This window comes from Lissotriton helveticus, chromosome 4_1 (assembly GCF_964261635.1).
Source record: "Lissotriton helveticus chromosome 4_1, aLisHel1.1, whole genome shotgun sequence".
In the NCBI taxonomy this organism is placed as follows: Eukaryota; Metazoa; Chordata; class Amphibia; order Caudata; family Salamandridae; genus Lissotriton; species Lissotriton helveticus.
The window spans coordinates 2019165258-2019181884 of record NC_136063.1 but is presented as its reverse complement, the minus strand read 5'-3'; the positions used below and the strand labels follow the sequence as shown (position 1 = coordinate 2019181884).

Genomic DNA, 16627 nt, shown 5'->3' with positions numbered 1-16627 from the left:
TCTTGTCACATATGCGTATACGACAGAGGTCAAACGTCAGACTATGCCTTCTGACAAGCTGCTGCTTATTCTTTTAATAACGGAGTTGTGTTTGTTTTTCTTTCTTTGACTGCAAAGTGGGGAGTTTTTAAAGTGAATTATTTGACAACCTTAGGAGGTCGTTTTGAAACACACAACAAACACAACTGTCACAATTCAGCACTTACAAAAGCAAAAATGAAGTAAATATTTTTGTAATTCTGAAGTGCGCTGGAAACAGAGATTCTAATAGGAACAAAATGAACAAAGTCACTTAAATTGCTAATGCATACATGAAAAATATTCACAAAAATCTCTTTTCCACACAATATCATTTGTGTGCAATCTAGTTTTATCAGTAAAATTGTATGTCTGTAAAAAAGTTACTGGCCATTTCAATGGAAAATGTCTGGACTATAAATGAGAGTGCACTACCAAACAATGCTTCAGTTACATTCACAAATCACACCTCATGTCCATTAAAGATAGGGGGATGTGAATGTCTGTCATTCTAGATAGCAGGTTGGGATTATAACAAATTTGGGAATCACTGTTCTAGCCTGTATCTCCTCTCGCCACTTTCTAATGCTCGTTGTTTGTAAATATGTGGATAAACAGTGGGTAAGTGAAATATTGCCCAATAATTCCAACACGGGGTTGTGATGATATCATAGACTACAAGACAGCCAAAAATACAAGTTAAACGCTCCCATAACGTCGTATTTTGCTGCATAACTGCAACATAATTTGGTACTCAAGTCCACAGTCATAGCAGCATTGACAATGGTAAAGTTCCGCAGAGTGCTTTGGAGGCTATTATTATGAATATCACAGGAAATGTACATTTCTTAGTTCCATGTGAAATCTAGTTTTTTTTTATATCACTGCACTTTATGCAATGAAAGCAACAAAGCATGTAAATATACATATATATATTTATATATATTTATTATCTTTCATTCACATGACGATGACAGGCAAACCTAGTGCTGTATCTCAGGTCCACATGACAACTTCACTCTGCTGTTGCACAATCAGGGGTCCAGGGGTCAATGAGTGATTGGTTGAGTTGTAGTGGACTTAAGAAAAATGGCAACAATACTGAGGTCATGCGGGTACGGTCTGGTGTTTGCTGATCAGCCAAATGATTTGTCTAAACCTCTACACTCATTGGATCCCAAACGATATTGGTAAACAAGGTAAAAGTGCCAGGATGTCAGTTCGCTGGATGCCGTCCTCGGTTTGACTAGTCTAAACTGCCTTGGGTGTACGAATGTTACCTGTCAAATTTCTGCTACATAGCCGTAAATATCTCACAAAATCTTTCGACCATAGCGGTAGGACCTTTGATCAGTTGCAGGCTGGACTACACCAACACTTTTTATGAAGGGCCTTGTTAATGAAACCTTTATCATTCCAGCTGGCACAAGACATTCCAGCTCATGTGATCTTTGGGTTAAAAAGCAGGATCTTGTCTCTGCTTTAAGCTGGACCCTATGCTGCCTTCTCATGGAGAGCAAGACCCCCCCTCAAGCTTCTGCACCTAGTTTCCAAATAAATGCCTTCCAATCAAACTTGACTTACCAAGCTGAAAGGGTGGTATCACACAGTCTGACACAAGCAGTTGGAGAGCAAATGAGTGTAATCTGCTAGCTTCCTCTTCCTATTGAAAAAGCAGGGGGTGGAGGGTGTTGCTTCGGTGCATTGGACCCTGGGCTCTGCAATGTTGTGCCTTTACGTATTTGCAGTCAATCACCCAATCTCAAGCTTATCAGGAAAACCTCAAACCCTTTTCTCCTGCACTTGACAGTCTGAGAGAATCAGTTTGTGGCCTCTGTGCCTTCGGGTGAATCAGTTCATGGTATTTCAAGTTAGAAATGTAACAAACAGAAATATCTAGAATGTTTCATTCACAGCTGGACTGGGAACAGCAAACAGCCCTGGCAATCTGCTTGACCGCCCCCAGTGGCGGGGTTATGCTAGTGAGAAGCACCGCTTCCGCTTTTGTTACAAGGGGCCGATATTGCAGCACTGCTGCAAAAGCGGTCTCCTCGGGTCCAAAACCAGCCCCCACCCTTTCGGCCCACCAGGAAAATGTTCGGTGCCCGCTACAGCCCGTCCGGCTCAGGTTTCATTCAAAGAGATACGATTTAATGGCAATATTGGACTTTAAGAACACTAGAAACTTTGTACAAATGTCATATTATTCAAGAACAGTGACTTCACGATTGAATGCCTCAGTCCAATGAAGAGTCCATTTAACTAAAGAAGTACACTCAGTGTGTGGAAAAAGATAATGCACAGACAGTTCGCCAGTCAAACTAAAGGTTGCATGTAGCCCAGACTGAAACTCTTGTATTGGCGAGCATCCTGGACAAGCCTGGCCTCTGGGAAACTCAGATGGACACTCTGCAAATTGATCTTCTGAGAAATGGCAATGATAAATATAAGCAAGGACTGTTTCCCAGTCAACGTCTGCCTGCAATCCTCCTTTAGGCCTGCTAACACACCCTAGAGTAAAGATTCAAGCGTAGGATGAGTCACAGTAATACCACAGACCACAGACCTGGAGGTGGCTAGAGGGTTGCGCCAGGGTAATTTATCAAATGCTAGTGTTCGTCCTGGGTGGGAATACAAGGGGAGAACTGTTAACTTCTCACAGACACACCTTGTACCAAGCTTTAGTCAAAAAAGACCACTCATCTCTTGCTCATCACAAGAAGCTGCAACATCAGTGATGGGGACTCAATGGTAACACAGGCTGCTATAGATGGACTTAAAGCAGAAGTCGATACATGTGTTTTTATTTGTTGTGCTTTACTCCACAGTGTGGCAATCTGTTTAGTTTTATGTGCAGACAAAGGCAAAATATTATATTATAATACATGGGATTCTGTAATCCCTGTATAAACTCTTATCTCTAATTTCTTGATAATCTGCTACTTGTGATGCACCCAGTCATGGATTAAAAAATACATCAGAACTCGACTACTATAAGTTATTACAGTCGAGTTCTGACATCACAATGCCTCCTGCCAGTGTCAGCAGCAGAGGTGAAAGGCAGGTCAGGCCATGGAGCATATTTAAAGCACCAGCAAACATCCTTGACAACGTCATTACCCCGCATTTTATACTCCGCAAAAATGTTTACAACGCAGACTTTACACCGCAAACCATTATAACACATTTCCCATTACAACGCCCCAGTGGAGTTAGAATAGTGAATTGTGTTGTAATGGATAATGCATTGTATTGGATTGCGTTGTAAATCCCTGCGTTGTAAAAGGTTTTGCGGAGTAAAAAATGTCTGGTAATGGCACGCGTTGTAAATGCATGCAGAGTAAAGTGTCCTATTCAAAGCACCTGTTTAAAGCAACATTGCATTTCTTTCTTCTGCTCTATTTTTTGGCTTACAATGACAAACAGAGAGAAAATGTTTATTTTTCGCACTCCTCAGATAGTTAGAGGAAAGCTAGAATCTTCCTGCAATTTTCTATGCATTCCGAGCAGCACAACTTTTAAATAAAAATAAAAAAATTCAAAACTGACTTGTATTGAACTGTTTCTATTATCTGTTTGCAACAAATATCTAAAAGGTTTTTGATGTGTTTAATTTTACATTAAAGGTTTTAATTTTCTTCTTCATGTTTGCAAATGTGCTTGGCCTTTCACACGAAAGAGCTATGCACCAAGGTTGTAAGTGGTTTGTGAAGAAGGTGAGGGTGTGACCATGTTTTATATGGGATGAAGTACCCTCCTGGGGCACATGATAAGGGTAGTGCAAGTCACCTCAGAGTTCCATCACGTTATAAAGGAACTCCACCTTAGGCCTTGTTCCTCTATATGGTTATGGAACTCCAAGGTGACTTGCAACATCCTCATAATGTATGGCATGGGGTGCGTTATACCTTATATACACTTCGTATTAGCACAGAAGTGGTGCATGCTCATTTTCCTTAATCGCAGTGCTTAGTAACAGAATGGTATCATTTTTAGCTGGCACTCCTAACTGTAAAAGTGGGGGAGAGGAACAAGTAAATCAACACTACTTTGGGAGAATAGCCTTCGCCTGCGGTTAATTTGTAAAAAGTTACGTGTCGGGGCTCTCGTCAGGAGGAAGCTTGCACCAACCCATTTCTCCTGTTTGCACCGCCTAAAACAGAACCAACTGCTAACCATGAGAGTGGGGAGAGGATGTGGCATAATGGCTAGAGCTGCCGATTTCGGCGCTGGGTAACCAGGTTGACTCTCGGCGTCACCTCAACATCCTGTGACTCTGAGCAAATAACTTAATACCCCCGTAAATTAATGCGTCCTTAACTGGTGTTCATGAAAAGCACTGGTGTTGATGATTAGAAGCCGGTGCTGAGCACCGGAAACCGCCGGCTCAAATTAAGCACTGGCTTTGCCTAGTTACAGCCCTCCCCTACTACAGTGAACCCGTGGTTTCGGAGAGTAGGAACTGAAACATTCTCAAGGGAACAGTCACTGAGCCTCAGATATGCACTAAGAGAGGTACATTTGTCAATTCCTATCAGTTCAGGTCATGATCGGATACACCAAAAATATCATGACTTTCAGACTTGAAGCTTCTGTGTAAACATATTCAACATTAGTAGGCGTGGTGGGTTTGCCCTTCAGAAGGAAGAAACGACAATTCCTTTCTAACAAAGCAGCATTTGTAAGTCTGAACCTCATCTGTTATCCAGAGTGGTTTCTTTACCCCAGGGCAAGATTTTGTGGGTTGACAGCAGACTGAGGCTTCCTATGGTAACAATGCGCCTAATTCAGTGCAGATTCTGGGAAACGTAGGCAGCTTGTGTGAATGAATCTTTCAGCCACGTACATTTTACAGGCTAGCCTAAGGATGCCATCCTTTTGAAGAAGGCAGGTTTGTCTCTAGGGTGTCACGTTAAAGTAACATGCCTTAGTCGCCCAGATCTCCCTTTTAAGGTAGGACTGTCTCACTTTCAATAAAAAATTACCGTTTTGTGTTTTTATGATCTTTTACTCACTTAAAATGCATTCTTATGCTAAATATATTAGAAAAATGAGACGACGTCTCTCGTTTTTTATGTAAAATTCCCTTTTAGGTCGGACTGGTCTAGAAAGCAGAGCTTAATGACGTAGTATGTATATATGGGAATTATATACAGAAATGTTTGGAAAATGCATAAAAGGCAGCACTAGAAAAATATAACCTATTGACTTTGTCAAGTATGTTTCTAAACCTTCGTAGCGTGGAAAAACATGTGTTTGGACACTGTAAGCATTATGCACATTAATGCTTCACGCAAATTGACCACATTTACACGACGCACACGATCCTGGCAGGTCCCATGGCACTGCAGTGGCCAGTGGCGTAACGAAACTTGTGGGGGCCCCCCTGCAAAGCACATGGAGGGGGCCCCCACCCCGCGGCCCAGCCCACCATGCCTCCCTCCGGCGGCGCCACTTTTTTGGAGATGCATAATTTTTGGACACAGTAAGGCAGTGTAGACAGTGTGGTTTTTTTGCCCGAGGGCCGCAACAGTGGGGGCGGGGTCAGTGGGGAAGAGCAGGGCTACAACATAAAAAACTAACCATGAAACCCGGCATACACACATCTTTTTTTCTCTCTCCCTCTCTCTCCCTTCCTCTCTCTGTCTCTCCCTCTCCTCTCTCTCTCTCTCTCGCTCCCTCTCTCTTCCTCTCTCTCTCTCCCTCTGTCTGCCTTCCTCGCTCTATCCCGTCCTCTCTCTGTCTACCTCCCACCCTCTCCCTCTTTGTCTCTCTCCCTCCCTCTCTGTCTCCCTCTCTCTGTTTCCCTCTCTCTTTGGCCCACATGCATCAAGCATTTTTGCAGTCGCAGACGGTGCGATTCCTTAAAATCGGCCGTTTGCGAATGCAAAAGTGCTTGTTGGGATGCATCATGCCATTTTAGAAGTCGCATCTTTTTTACGATTTCTAAAATTGCGTTAGCATTTAAGAAATCGCAATTGTGCGATTTCTTAAATGCTATGCATCATTACAGAAAAATATGCGATTTTTAAAATTGGAAGTACAAATTACCACGAAGTTCAACTTCGTGGTAATTTGCGAAATTGATTAAAAATGCACAAAAATGCATTTTTTAAACTGTAAAGTTACAGACACACATGTCCTTTTGTAACGTTTACTCTGAGTCTGCAAAGGGGTTGGTAACCAAGGTCAGGAGGGGAGTCATTAATCTTGATAGACCACTTTGAGGCTGTTAGGCAATAGAGACAGGCTTGACCTGCATCAGTTTGTAGGTAGAGAGCTATAGAAACAGGAGGGAATGTAGGTTTTGACACTGACATGTTTAAGCGCAAGGGACATATTATTGTCGTTTTGAAAAAGAATAGGGTTTCTGTTATTATTATTGTTTTTTTTAAACAGAAATATATACATATACAAAAAATTTACTGAATTCGTTAAGCATTAAACAATAATATGTATGTGATGATAGTCGCCATATTCACTGTTGGTTGTTCTTTATTAATTGTAGTGACCCCTGAAGAAGTGCCTTCAAGCACGAAATGCATTGGGTTTTTTAATGAACAAAACACTGCCCTGAATGAAGTATGCCTCATTCGTGTTCTTTCAAGGAGGTCCGGACGGACACAGTGGGAACATCAGAAATCTGGGAAATAGCAGTTTCACTCCGCGTGTGGAATTTCAACAATGTAGTGAGAAATAATATAAAAAATGAACCAAGATGAAGTTGGAACAAATGCAAATATATAAAGGAGCCTGTTTATAATGATGTCGCTTATGATGGCACAATTCAGCAGTGCGATTGGTTGGGGCGAGATGTAGCCCCATTGTTATGATGTTTTGAACTACAAGTGCTTTTTGGGCATTGCACTTACCAGTCTGCACGCAAAGCAAAGAAATGTGGTAAAGTTATGGAAAAACCGTGAAAAAGGTGTGCATCCTGACCCCACACTTGAACACATGTCCTTAGGACATGTGTGTATGTAACTTATGCTGAAAAGTATATTTCATGGGTCCAGGGGGGGGTCATTTTGACCCCCCTCTCCACCCTTGAAATGCATTGATGAATTGCAATTGCACATTGCGAATTCGCAATTCCCATTCATTCCTATGGGCATTTTGGCCCATAGGAATGAATGGGAATTGTGAATTCGCAATTTAAAATTCACATTTTTTATGCATTTCGGTAAAAATAGCGATTTTTACCGAATTGCAAAAAAAATAAGAAAAAATTCATGCATAGGCTTTTGCGAATTCTAAATTGCGAATCGTTATTTTTCGCAATTTAGAACTCGCAAAAGCCGATATTGATGCATGTGGGCCCCTATCTCTTGCATCCTCTCTCTCCCTCTCTCTACCCCCTTCTCTCGCCCTCCCTCCACCTCCCTATCTCTCTCCCTCCACCTCCCTAGCTCTCTCCCTCCACCTCCCTATCTCTCTCTCTCCCCCTCCCTCCCTCTCTCTCCCTCTCTCTCTCTCTCCCTCTCTCTCTCTCCCTCCCTCTCCCTATCTCTCTCTCTCCCCCTCCCTCTCTCTCCCTCTCTCTCCCTCTCTCTCTCTCCCTCCCTATCTCTCTCTCTCCCCCTCCCTCTCTCTCCCTCTCTCTCCCTCTCTCTCTCTCCCTCCCTATCTCTCTCCCTCCACCTCCCTATCTCTCTCCCTCCACCTCCCTAGCTCTCTCCCTCCACCTCCCTATCTCTCTCCCTCCACCTCCCTAGCTCTCTCCCTCTTCCTCTCTCTCTCTGATCTCTCCCTCTCTCCCTCCCTAGCTCTCTCCCTCCACCTCCCTATCTCTCTCTCTCCCCCTCCCTCCCTCTCTCTCCCTCTCTCTCTCTCCCTCTCTCCCTCCCTATCTCTCTCTCTCCCTCTCTCTCTCTCCCTCCCTCTCCCTATCTCTCTCTCTCCCCCTCCCTCCCTCTCTCTCCCTCTCTCTCTCTCCCTCTCTCCCTCCCTATCTTTCTCTCTCCCTCTCTCTCCCTCTCTCTCTCTCCCTCTCTCTCTCTCCCTCCCTATCTCTCTCTCTCCCCCTCCCTCTCTCTCCCTCTCTCTCTCTCCCTCCCTATCTCTCTCCCTCCACCTCCCTATCTCTCTCCCTCCACCTCCCTAGCTCTCTCCCTCCACCTCCCTATCTCTCTCCCTCCACCTCCCTATCTCTCTCCCTCCACCTCCCTAGCTCTCTCCCTCCACCTCCCTAGCTCTCTCCCTCCACCTCCCTATTTCTCTCCCTCCCTCCCTTTCCCTATCTCCCTCCCTTTGTCCGCTCATCAATGCAGTGAAAAGTGAAAGTCAACTGCAACCGAGCTGAGTGAAAAGAATTAAAAAACGCAGTTTAAAACAGAGTGAGAACCTGGAGACTGACTAGAGCCCCAGCACTTATTAACCTGTAGAGGACTTGGCCTAATGGGTAGACCTGCCGATTTCGGAGCTGGAGACCCCGGTTTGAGTCTCGGCGTGGCTCAACATCTTGTGAGTCTGGGGAAAATCATGTGCCTTTTAAACAGGTGTGCCCTTAACTGGTGCTATAAGCACCGGTGCCCAGGATTAAAAACTGCAATGACCTCCAGGGTAGCTATGGAGCACTGCAACAACCATGAGTATAACATAAAGGTGCATGAACCCACCTGGCTATTACCGAGTCACGCATCAGCATGGAGGTTCTTCTCTCATAGCAGGGCATTGTTGAACATTAGATGGTGTGGCAATGGACGACACAGCTTAAGTGCTGTGAGTACAGAGTAGAATGGAAATTATGACTAACACTGACTAACTACTGCTTAAGCAGTCAGGAAGTATTGTTATTAAGCACTTTCTGGTTGTGACCACCAGGGTAGCAACCGACCACTCTGAAAAGCATGAACATAACATAACGATGCATGAACCAGCCCGGCTAACACCAAGTCGTGCATCAGCACGGAGGTTCTTCTTTCAGTTTCACCGTATGGCATCATTGGACAATTGCAAACAAAACGTTTTGATTCGTCTTAACTGTGTATTTGGAGGCCAGGAGCAGCAGCAGGGCCACCATCCATGGCGGAGAGTGCTGGAGAGCCCATGTTAGCGAGCGACCTCCTCAAGGTGGTATAATTAGTGCACAGGTGGGGGTTAGTGTAGGGGACCGGGATGGGAATGGGGCTACATAGGGAGAGACTCAGGAATGGGGGGGGTGGGGGAGGGGCTGTGACATGGGAGAGAAGCAGGGATGAGGGAGAGGAGGACTAAAATCAAAGGGGGCGAGCCGTGCAGAAGAAAGGCACAGCTGGTATTGTTGAAGCTGAAATAAGAGAAAGCATGGTGTGCCGTTCTAATTCAAAAGAAATATTAGGAAGTGTGCAGTGTTAAGATCGAGTTGGGGAGTCACATGCAGGAGAAGGAAGCTGGCGCGTCGTGCCACGTGTTTGACACACATACATAATGCCCTTCAGCAGCCTCCTATATGGACCTAATCTCCTAGAGCAGCGATGGGTGTGTTGCTCAGTCGTATTACGTCATTCTGTGTTATTGTCAGGCGTGTATGAAATATCAAATGTCTTCATATTTAAATAAAGCTCAGATTAATGCCAGAGTCTTGTGTAAACTAAGGAAAAGTAGCTGGTAAGGTAAGTAAGTGTTACCTGGAAAGGCAGAAGTGTGCTGTTCTGTGCAATCCATCCTGGGACATGAAAGGTCTGTTAATTCCCAAGGCTGCAAGATGGGGTTTCCCTGCATGGCGGAAGCCTCTGCTGTGGCCAACGCACCGGAGAAATGGTTTGGGCTTTCCCAGAAGGGAGTCGATGGTGGAAGGGCACAGCCTTTGACAAGGAAGTGTTGAGATTGCTTGTGCCCGCAGCACACAGAGGCCTGGTTAAGCACACCAGGAAATACATTAGGCTCACTGATTGAAGAGAGGCCTCCTATGGGCCCTTTGTTGAACAGTTAATATTGACTGGGGGGAGCACTGGTTGCCACATTAGTCCAGCATTAAATAATCTGCTCTCGCAGCAATCTCCTAGAGCGATTCCCAAATTCTGTGCGCCCCCCTGCGCCGTGGCACCCTGGTCTGGTGCGCCGTGAAAGTGAGCCAGGGGCGCCGTGAATAGATCAAGGCAGCAGGCAGGGGCTGGGGGAGGGGCAGGGGGGCAGCGCAGCGCAAGGCTAGCCAGGACAGGGGCAAGGCCGGGCAATTTAAATTATAAAGAGGCCCCGCCGGTGACGGGACGGACTTACTTCGGAAAGTCCTGTGAGCGTGGGCGGGCCTGGCTTTGTCCTCTTCACTATGGCTTGGCTGTGCGCGCCCTTGAGCCCTGCCCCCGCCCCCCACGCGCATACGTGGCGGAATTGGAAAGTGAAAGGACTGGAGGGAGTAATCAAGTGTGTGCGCGCCGCGCACGCATCCACACTGTCCCGCCGCCAATTCATGGATTCGATTTAAAAAAATAAACTTACTGCTCAGGGCGGCCCCGGCACCAATCATTTGTAATTGCATCAGAGTGCCCGGGGTGCCCCTGCCTGGCCTGCATCAGACAGAGGAGGCACCTGTCCTGAGACCTGGCAGCACTGCAAGAGGTCTGTGGTGTGTGACTGTGCAGTGTGCGCTGGCAGGACTCCGGCGCCCACACTCAACAACTAATGCCTCACTAAGGTGATGGCCACCTCACCATTTCGGACGTGACTCGGGGCCCCCGCCTGCACCACTTCGAACTAGACTTGGGCCCCGGCCGGGGCCCGCACTAATTCGAAGACTCCCAGGGAGCCCCGGCCGAGGCCCCCGCACCATAAACTCGCAGGGGCCCCGGACGGGGCCCGCGCTGCGCACCATTTTGTCACAGCCAGCCTACTGTGCGACGACGCGCAGATCAGATGTATTGAGGGGCCCGGACGGGGCCCCCTGGAGCGCGAGGCCCCCCCGCAACGCGGGGCCTGCGGGGGCTTGTGTTACGCCCCTGGCAGTGGCACCCTTGTTTTACGCTTCGCATGTGCCAATAAAACCATTTTGATAAAATCCTTTACCCAACAAGACCAAAGAAAGCCTCCCCTGAAACGCGATAAAATAATTTTGAAAGATTGAAGTATGACATGCTGGGGCACATCCGTTCTAGCTTTCTCTGATACGGAGCAGGGGCCAAGGGCCAGCTACACACAAAAAAGCAATTTCTAGCTTTTCTTCTTCATCTTTTTCATTAACCAGCTGCACCTCTGCAAATTAATCTGGAAATGGCACCTTTGGGCACTCAGTCCTGTGTATTGAGGCGCTGGCCCTGGAAGTCTGGCAGTTGCGCGTACCACGCTACCTCTGTCATAGGACAGAATTGGTCCCATATTAGAACGCAACCCATGTGCGGGGTTGGATTATTTTGTGGGGTAAAACCCACAGATTACAGAGGGATACGCTTCAAGGACCTCCTGCGCTTACCAAATCGAGACTGGTCGGCTTTATGATCTGAAAGGAAAACGAGCTTGCAGCAAATTTGTTAAATTACTCTTATGTTAAATTAGTTTAACTTCAAATGGAGGTTGAAAGCAGGGGAGTAGTTAAGGCGTTTTAGTTGAGGTCTTGGCTCTCCAGGATCCTTGCCCATTGGATCTCTTCCAACAGCGGGTTCAAAATTGCTGCAATGCTCGGAATAGCTTTGCAGGGGCGCCCCTTGGCTTGCTTCTTCCCCGGCGCCCTTGGCTACTGAGCTCCCAGAGCAGCAAGCACTCTTCAGTGACCCCATATCAACGAGAGGAAAGGAATAATGGGATAATTTCCCCAAATTATCTAGCACCATGCCCAAGGTTCTCGCTCAAAACTCAGAAATCAACCTATTCATTTCTAATAGTTATCCTTGTCTTGGACATGCTCCTGCCAATGTTAATGCTTTTTTAAAATCTTACTGTGATCAGAGTTGTTAATAACATGAGGTTTAAAAACATGTTGTATTAAGGGAAGTAACAGGGAATCTACATCATAAACAATAATTTGACATACGTTACACATACCGCACAGCTGAAATGAATACTCCTATTGTGACGTGCTGCTGAAATTTAAACCTGTGCAGAGTTTGGGTCTGGGACAGAATTGGTAGCCTGGACAGTGAATTACAGGAAATGGTTGTATACAGTCCATAAACCTGCAAATAAGTTAAAGGATCAGTGGCTTTTTCAGTGAAAAATATGCAGAACATTGCCCAGGTTCTACATTTTAAAACATTTTACTCAAAAATGGAAGATGTTAGGCAGAAAGGAAACAAGAACCTATGAAGATGAGACAATTTTGCATATGTTCCGCAGTGTATGAATGCCTCTGAAAGAGCAAAAACTTCCCTTTCTCTAAAGACTGGCCCTGATTTACAGCATTAGCACATGTCCGTCAAAAAACCTACAGCCATTCCAAGAGACTAACCACATAGACACACCACCAACCACTAGCAACGGTAAACAACATTTACAACGCAACTTTTCAGCTTTTGGGTAAAGGGGTATTTTTAGGGTTTAGGGTCAGTTTTCAGTTTTTGGGTAAAGGGGTATTTTTAGGGTTTAGGGTCAGTTTTCAGTTTTTGGGTAAAGGGGTATTTTTAGGGTTCAGGGTCAGTTTTCAGTTTTTGGGTAAAGGGGTATTTTTAGGGTTCAGGGTCAGTTTTCAGTTTTTGGGTAAAGGGGTATTTTTAGGGTTCAGGGTCAGTTTTCAGTTTTTGGGTAAAGGGGTATTTTTAGGGTTCAGGGTCAGTTTTCAGTTTTTGGGTAAAGGGGTATTTTTAGGGTTCAGGGTCAGTTTTCAGTTTTTGGGTAAAGGGGTATTTTTAGGGTTCAGGGTCAGTTTTCAGTTTTTGGGTAAAGGGGTATTTTTAGGGTTCAGGGTCAGTTTTCAGTTTTTGGGTAAAAGGGTATTTTTAGGGTTCAGGGTCAGTTTTCAGTTTTTGGGTAAAGGGGTATTTTTAGGGTTCAGGGTCAGTTTTCAGTTTTTGGGTAAAAGGGTATTTTTAGGGTTCAGGGTCAGTTTTCAGTTTTTGGGTAAAGGGGTATTTTTAGGGTTCAGGATCAGTTTTCAGTTTTTGGGTACAGGGGTATTTTTAGGGTTCAGGGACAGTTTTGGGTTTATGGGATACAGGGGTATTTTTTGGGTTCAGTTTTGGGTTTTTGGGGTACAGGGGTATTTTTAGGTTTCTGGGTTAATTTGGGTTTTGGGGGTACAGGGGTACAGGGTAAAAAAATTAAATTAAATAAATTAAATTAAATTAAATTATATTAATTACAATTAATTTAAAAAAAATATATTATATACTTACCAATACTTACGTTGTAATGGCATGCGTTGTAAAAGTACTTGCGTTGTAAAAACATGCGTTGTAATGGTATGCGTTGTAAAAGTTTTTGCGTTGTAAAAAATGCGTTGTAACGGTATGCGTTGTAAAAGTATGCGTTGTAACATCATACATCCACTAGCAACAAATGGAGCCCCATTTGAGTCAATGATAAGTGCAAACATTACTCCATCTCTGCTTCACTCTATGCTTAACTACGGTAACATGTTGGCTGTCATGAGACTGCTGCACCCCTCCTTACCTCACACAGAACACTTACACGCATCCCACATATGTTACCATATAAACCCAGACTCTCCCAACCATGCACAAAAAATGGAGTCCCCCTTTAGACCATGATAAGTGGAAACATGACTATCCCTCTGCTTCACTCTGTGCTTAACTACAGCAGCATGTTAGCTGTGACGGATTGTAGCACCCCTCCCTACCTGACAAAGAACACCCAAACTCATCCCACCGAGACTCTCCCAACCATGCACAAAAATGGAGTCCCCTTTTAGACAATGATAAGTGTAAACATGACTATCCCTCTGCTTCACTCCATGCTTAACTACAGCTACATGTTATCTGTGACGGGATTGGATCACCCCTCCATACCTCAAACAGAACACTCGCACTCATCCCATATAAACTTCTCTATAAACCCAGACTCTAACAACCATACACAACACATGGAGTCCCCTTTTAGTAAATGATAACTGCAAACATGACTCTATCTCTGCTTCACTCTATGCTTAACTACAGCACCCCTCCATAACTCACAAAGAACACCTAAACTCACCCCACATACACCACTCTATAAAACCAGATTCTAACAACCATGCACAGCAAATGGAGTCCCTTTGTTTTCGAGATATCAGAAACACTTGACACTTCAAAGGTGTTTTGAGGCACTATACACCCACAATAAAATAAAATACATGCACATTGAAGGAGGGGTGTGAAACTTAGCAAGCCACCAGAGGACTGCACCATATACAGCATTTAGTCTGACCAATGGTATCGTTTTTCAATGTGCCATTTTTCAAGTGGGCTGCACTGCACCTTTAAGAAGCTATTTTCATACTTTGCTGTTCTCTGCAAAAATCAGACAAAGGATGTTCAGCCCGCATGGCTGTGATGCATTTTCTGTTGCCTGCGCTTGAAGCCCAGGTTACCGCTGTACTGCTGTATCGCTAAAAGCGGTTTTCAATGACGCCCTTTCCTTCTCATGTCAGCACAATTACCGCAACACCAATCGACTCACATTTGACTCTGCAGACCGGATTAAATTCAGCAATGAATGCTAAACAAAATAAAGCATGCCTCTATGTGCTTGTGTTACAGCAAACATGTTGGGGTGCAGTAAGGTGTGAAGAAAATGCAGTAATTAGATGTTAAATTAATCCTGGAAAGCCACTACAGCTGTGTCCTCATTACAAGACCTATTAGAAGGGACGCCTACCTTCCAGCTATCTGCACAACAGAGCACACAAGGCGGTGGGTCACGTGTGGCGGGTGCAACTTAATTCACATGGGGTGGCAATTTCCATATGTAAGAAGGGGTATGCCAGTGTCACAGTTCCAGGTGGCTGTCACCAGTGTAAAGAATGTTAGGTGGTGGCCCGCTGTAAATAAGGCACTGGTGCTGGACCATGTTTCCCCAAGACCTCTGAGGATAAGCATGAAGTTGCTGCAAGAAGTGTGAGAATAAACACAGTTGTGCTAAAGGACACTTGGCATCTTTTAGAGGTAGTCTGACTCATAAGGCAGAAATGCCCATAGATGGAATGGGGGTTCACCCGTTTATATGCTACAAGGAATCTAATCAAGGGTATCAGAAGCCTCGCTCTTGGGCATAAGAGGTCGGGGAGCTCTGCACACATCTTCCTATTCTCTCAACCCCAGTAGCATGGTACAAAGGTACTGGGCTAGGTCTGGATCCTGATCATGATATACCCTCTCCCAGAATGCACCCTCAACTTACAAGTATTTATATGTTATTAGAGATCATGAAGTAACCCAAAGGGTAGAAACATAAATAATGTAATTTCAAATTCTTCTTCTTTTAATATTAATTTTTCTTCACAACTTTAGCATGTGGTCTGAAACAAAGTTCACAGGAACAGTCATGGAGCCTCTGCAATCGTTGTCTCCATTTTTTTTCTTCTTCTTCTTTAGATTTTCAAGTTCCACTAGAGCAACCAATCGTCAGCCCATCTCGGTGAATGTCATTCCACTTTCCAGTGCTGCGCCTCCACTGCCCTCCCAGACAATAACAGTGTTCTTCATGCCCGAAGAGGGTGTATGACGGACTGTCAGATATTTGTTCTATGACGGCACCAACCAAATATCATTCGTGCTGTGCGATTATCATGACAAATGGAATTCATTCGTTGATAACTTTTCCCCTTTTCATGTCCGAATCAACCCCAAGTGTCATCAAAAACGTCTAACACTCTGTCCAATCAGGTACAAATGTAAGAACATTAACTGACATCCCTTGGATCATGTGAGGCCCGCCCTCATTGATGCCTCTAAAAATGGCTCTTTGTGGCAACTCAGTTAGTTTAAAGCAATAGCAGACATCAGGTATGCTATGAAAAAAACTTTCCATATTTTTATGGGAGGGGACAGTTTAATTATGTTAGCAATTTTCTACCGTACAGAGTATCAGTGTTGCACATTTCTTTGTGAATAAACAAAGCCCTCTAATTTTGTGAACTCATTCAGTTATAGTAGTACATTTTGGCATGCCTTTATACTGTTTGCAGAAATATTACATGTAATAAGATTCCAAGAACAAACCTCAGGCCTAACTATCATCACTTTCAGATGGCGCAATGTGAGAATTCAATATATTTGAATAATATATGTTGGTTTGTTAAAGATAATCATACCCTACAATCAATGCAATCTTTACTAGAACTAACTCAACAACACCACACACGACTTTGGCTATGAAAATGCTCTCCAATAAATGGTCCACTTTTCTGGCACAAGCGTCCAAGAGATCAGTCACAGATGATCTGTCCCACACCCCTCATTTCAAAAAGCACCTTTCTGACCATACAGTACATTTTTAAAAGGTGAAATGTGTTCTTTTCCATGGCAGAAGCTGGACAGTTCATCCCCCATAGGAACAGTTGAATTCTTCATTGGGAAAATTGACTTGGAACCTCAGCCAATTGTTTTTGGATTTATTGCCGTTCGGGATCAGCACGCTGTAAATAAAGAATCTATTATACACCACTAGGGGCCAATGAATCACACATACTATCACTCTCTAAAAAGGCTAATTCTGCATGCAAGGAGCCGTTATTTGCATCCTTTAAAGCGACTAAAGTGCTGGA

General features: G+C 44.6%; 1 protein-coding gene across 4 annotated transcripts in view; it reads right to left on the bottom strand.

Annotated features, from left to right (window-relative positions):
- Positions 1 to 16627, bottom strand: part of MAMLD1 (mastermind like domain containing 1) — a 306554-nt gene that overhangs the window by 265884 nt on the left and 24043 nt on the right. The gene's annotated exons all lie outside the window — the stretch shown is intronic.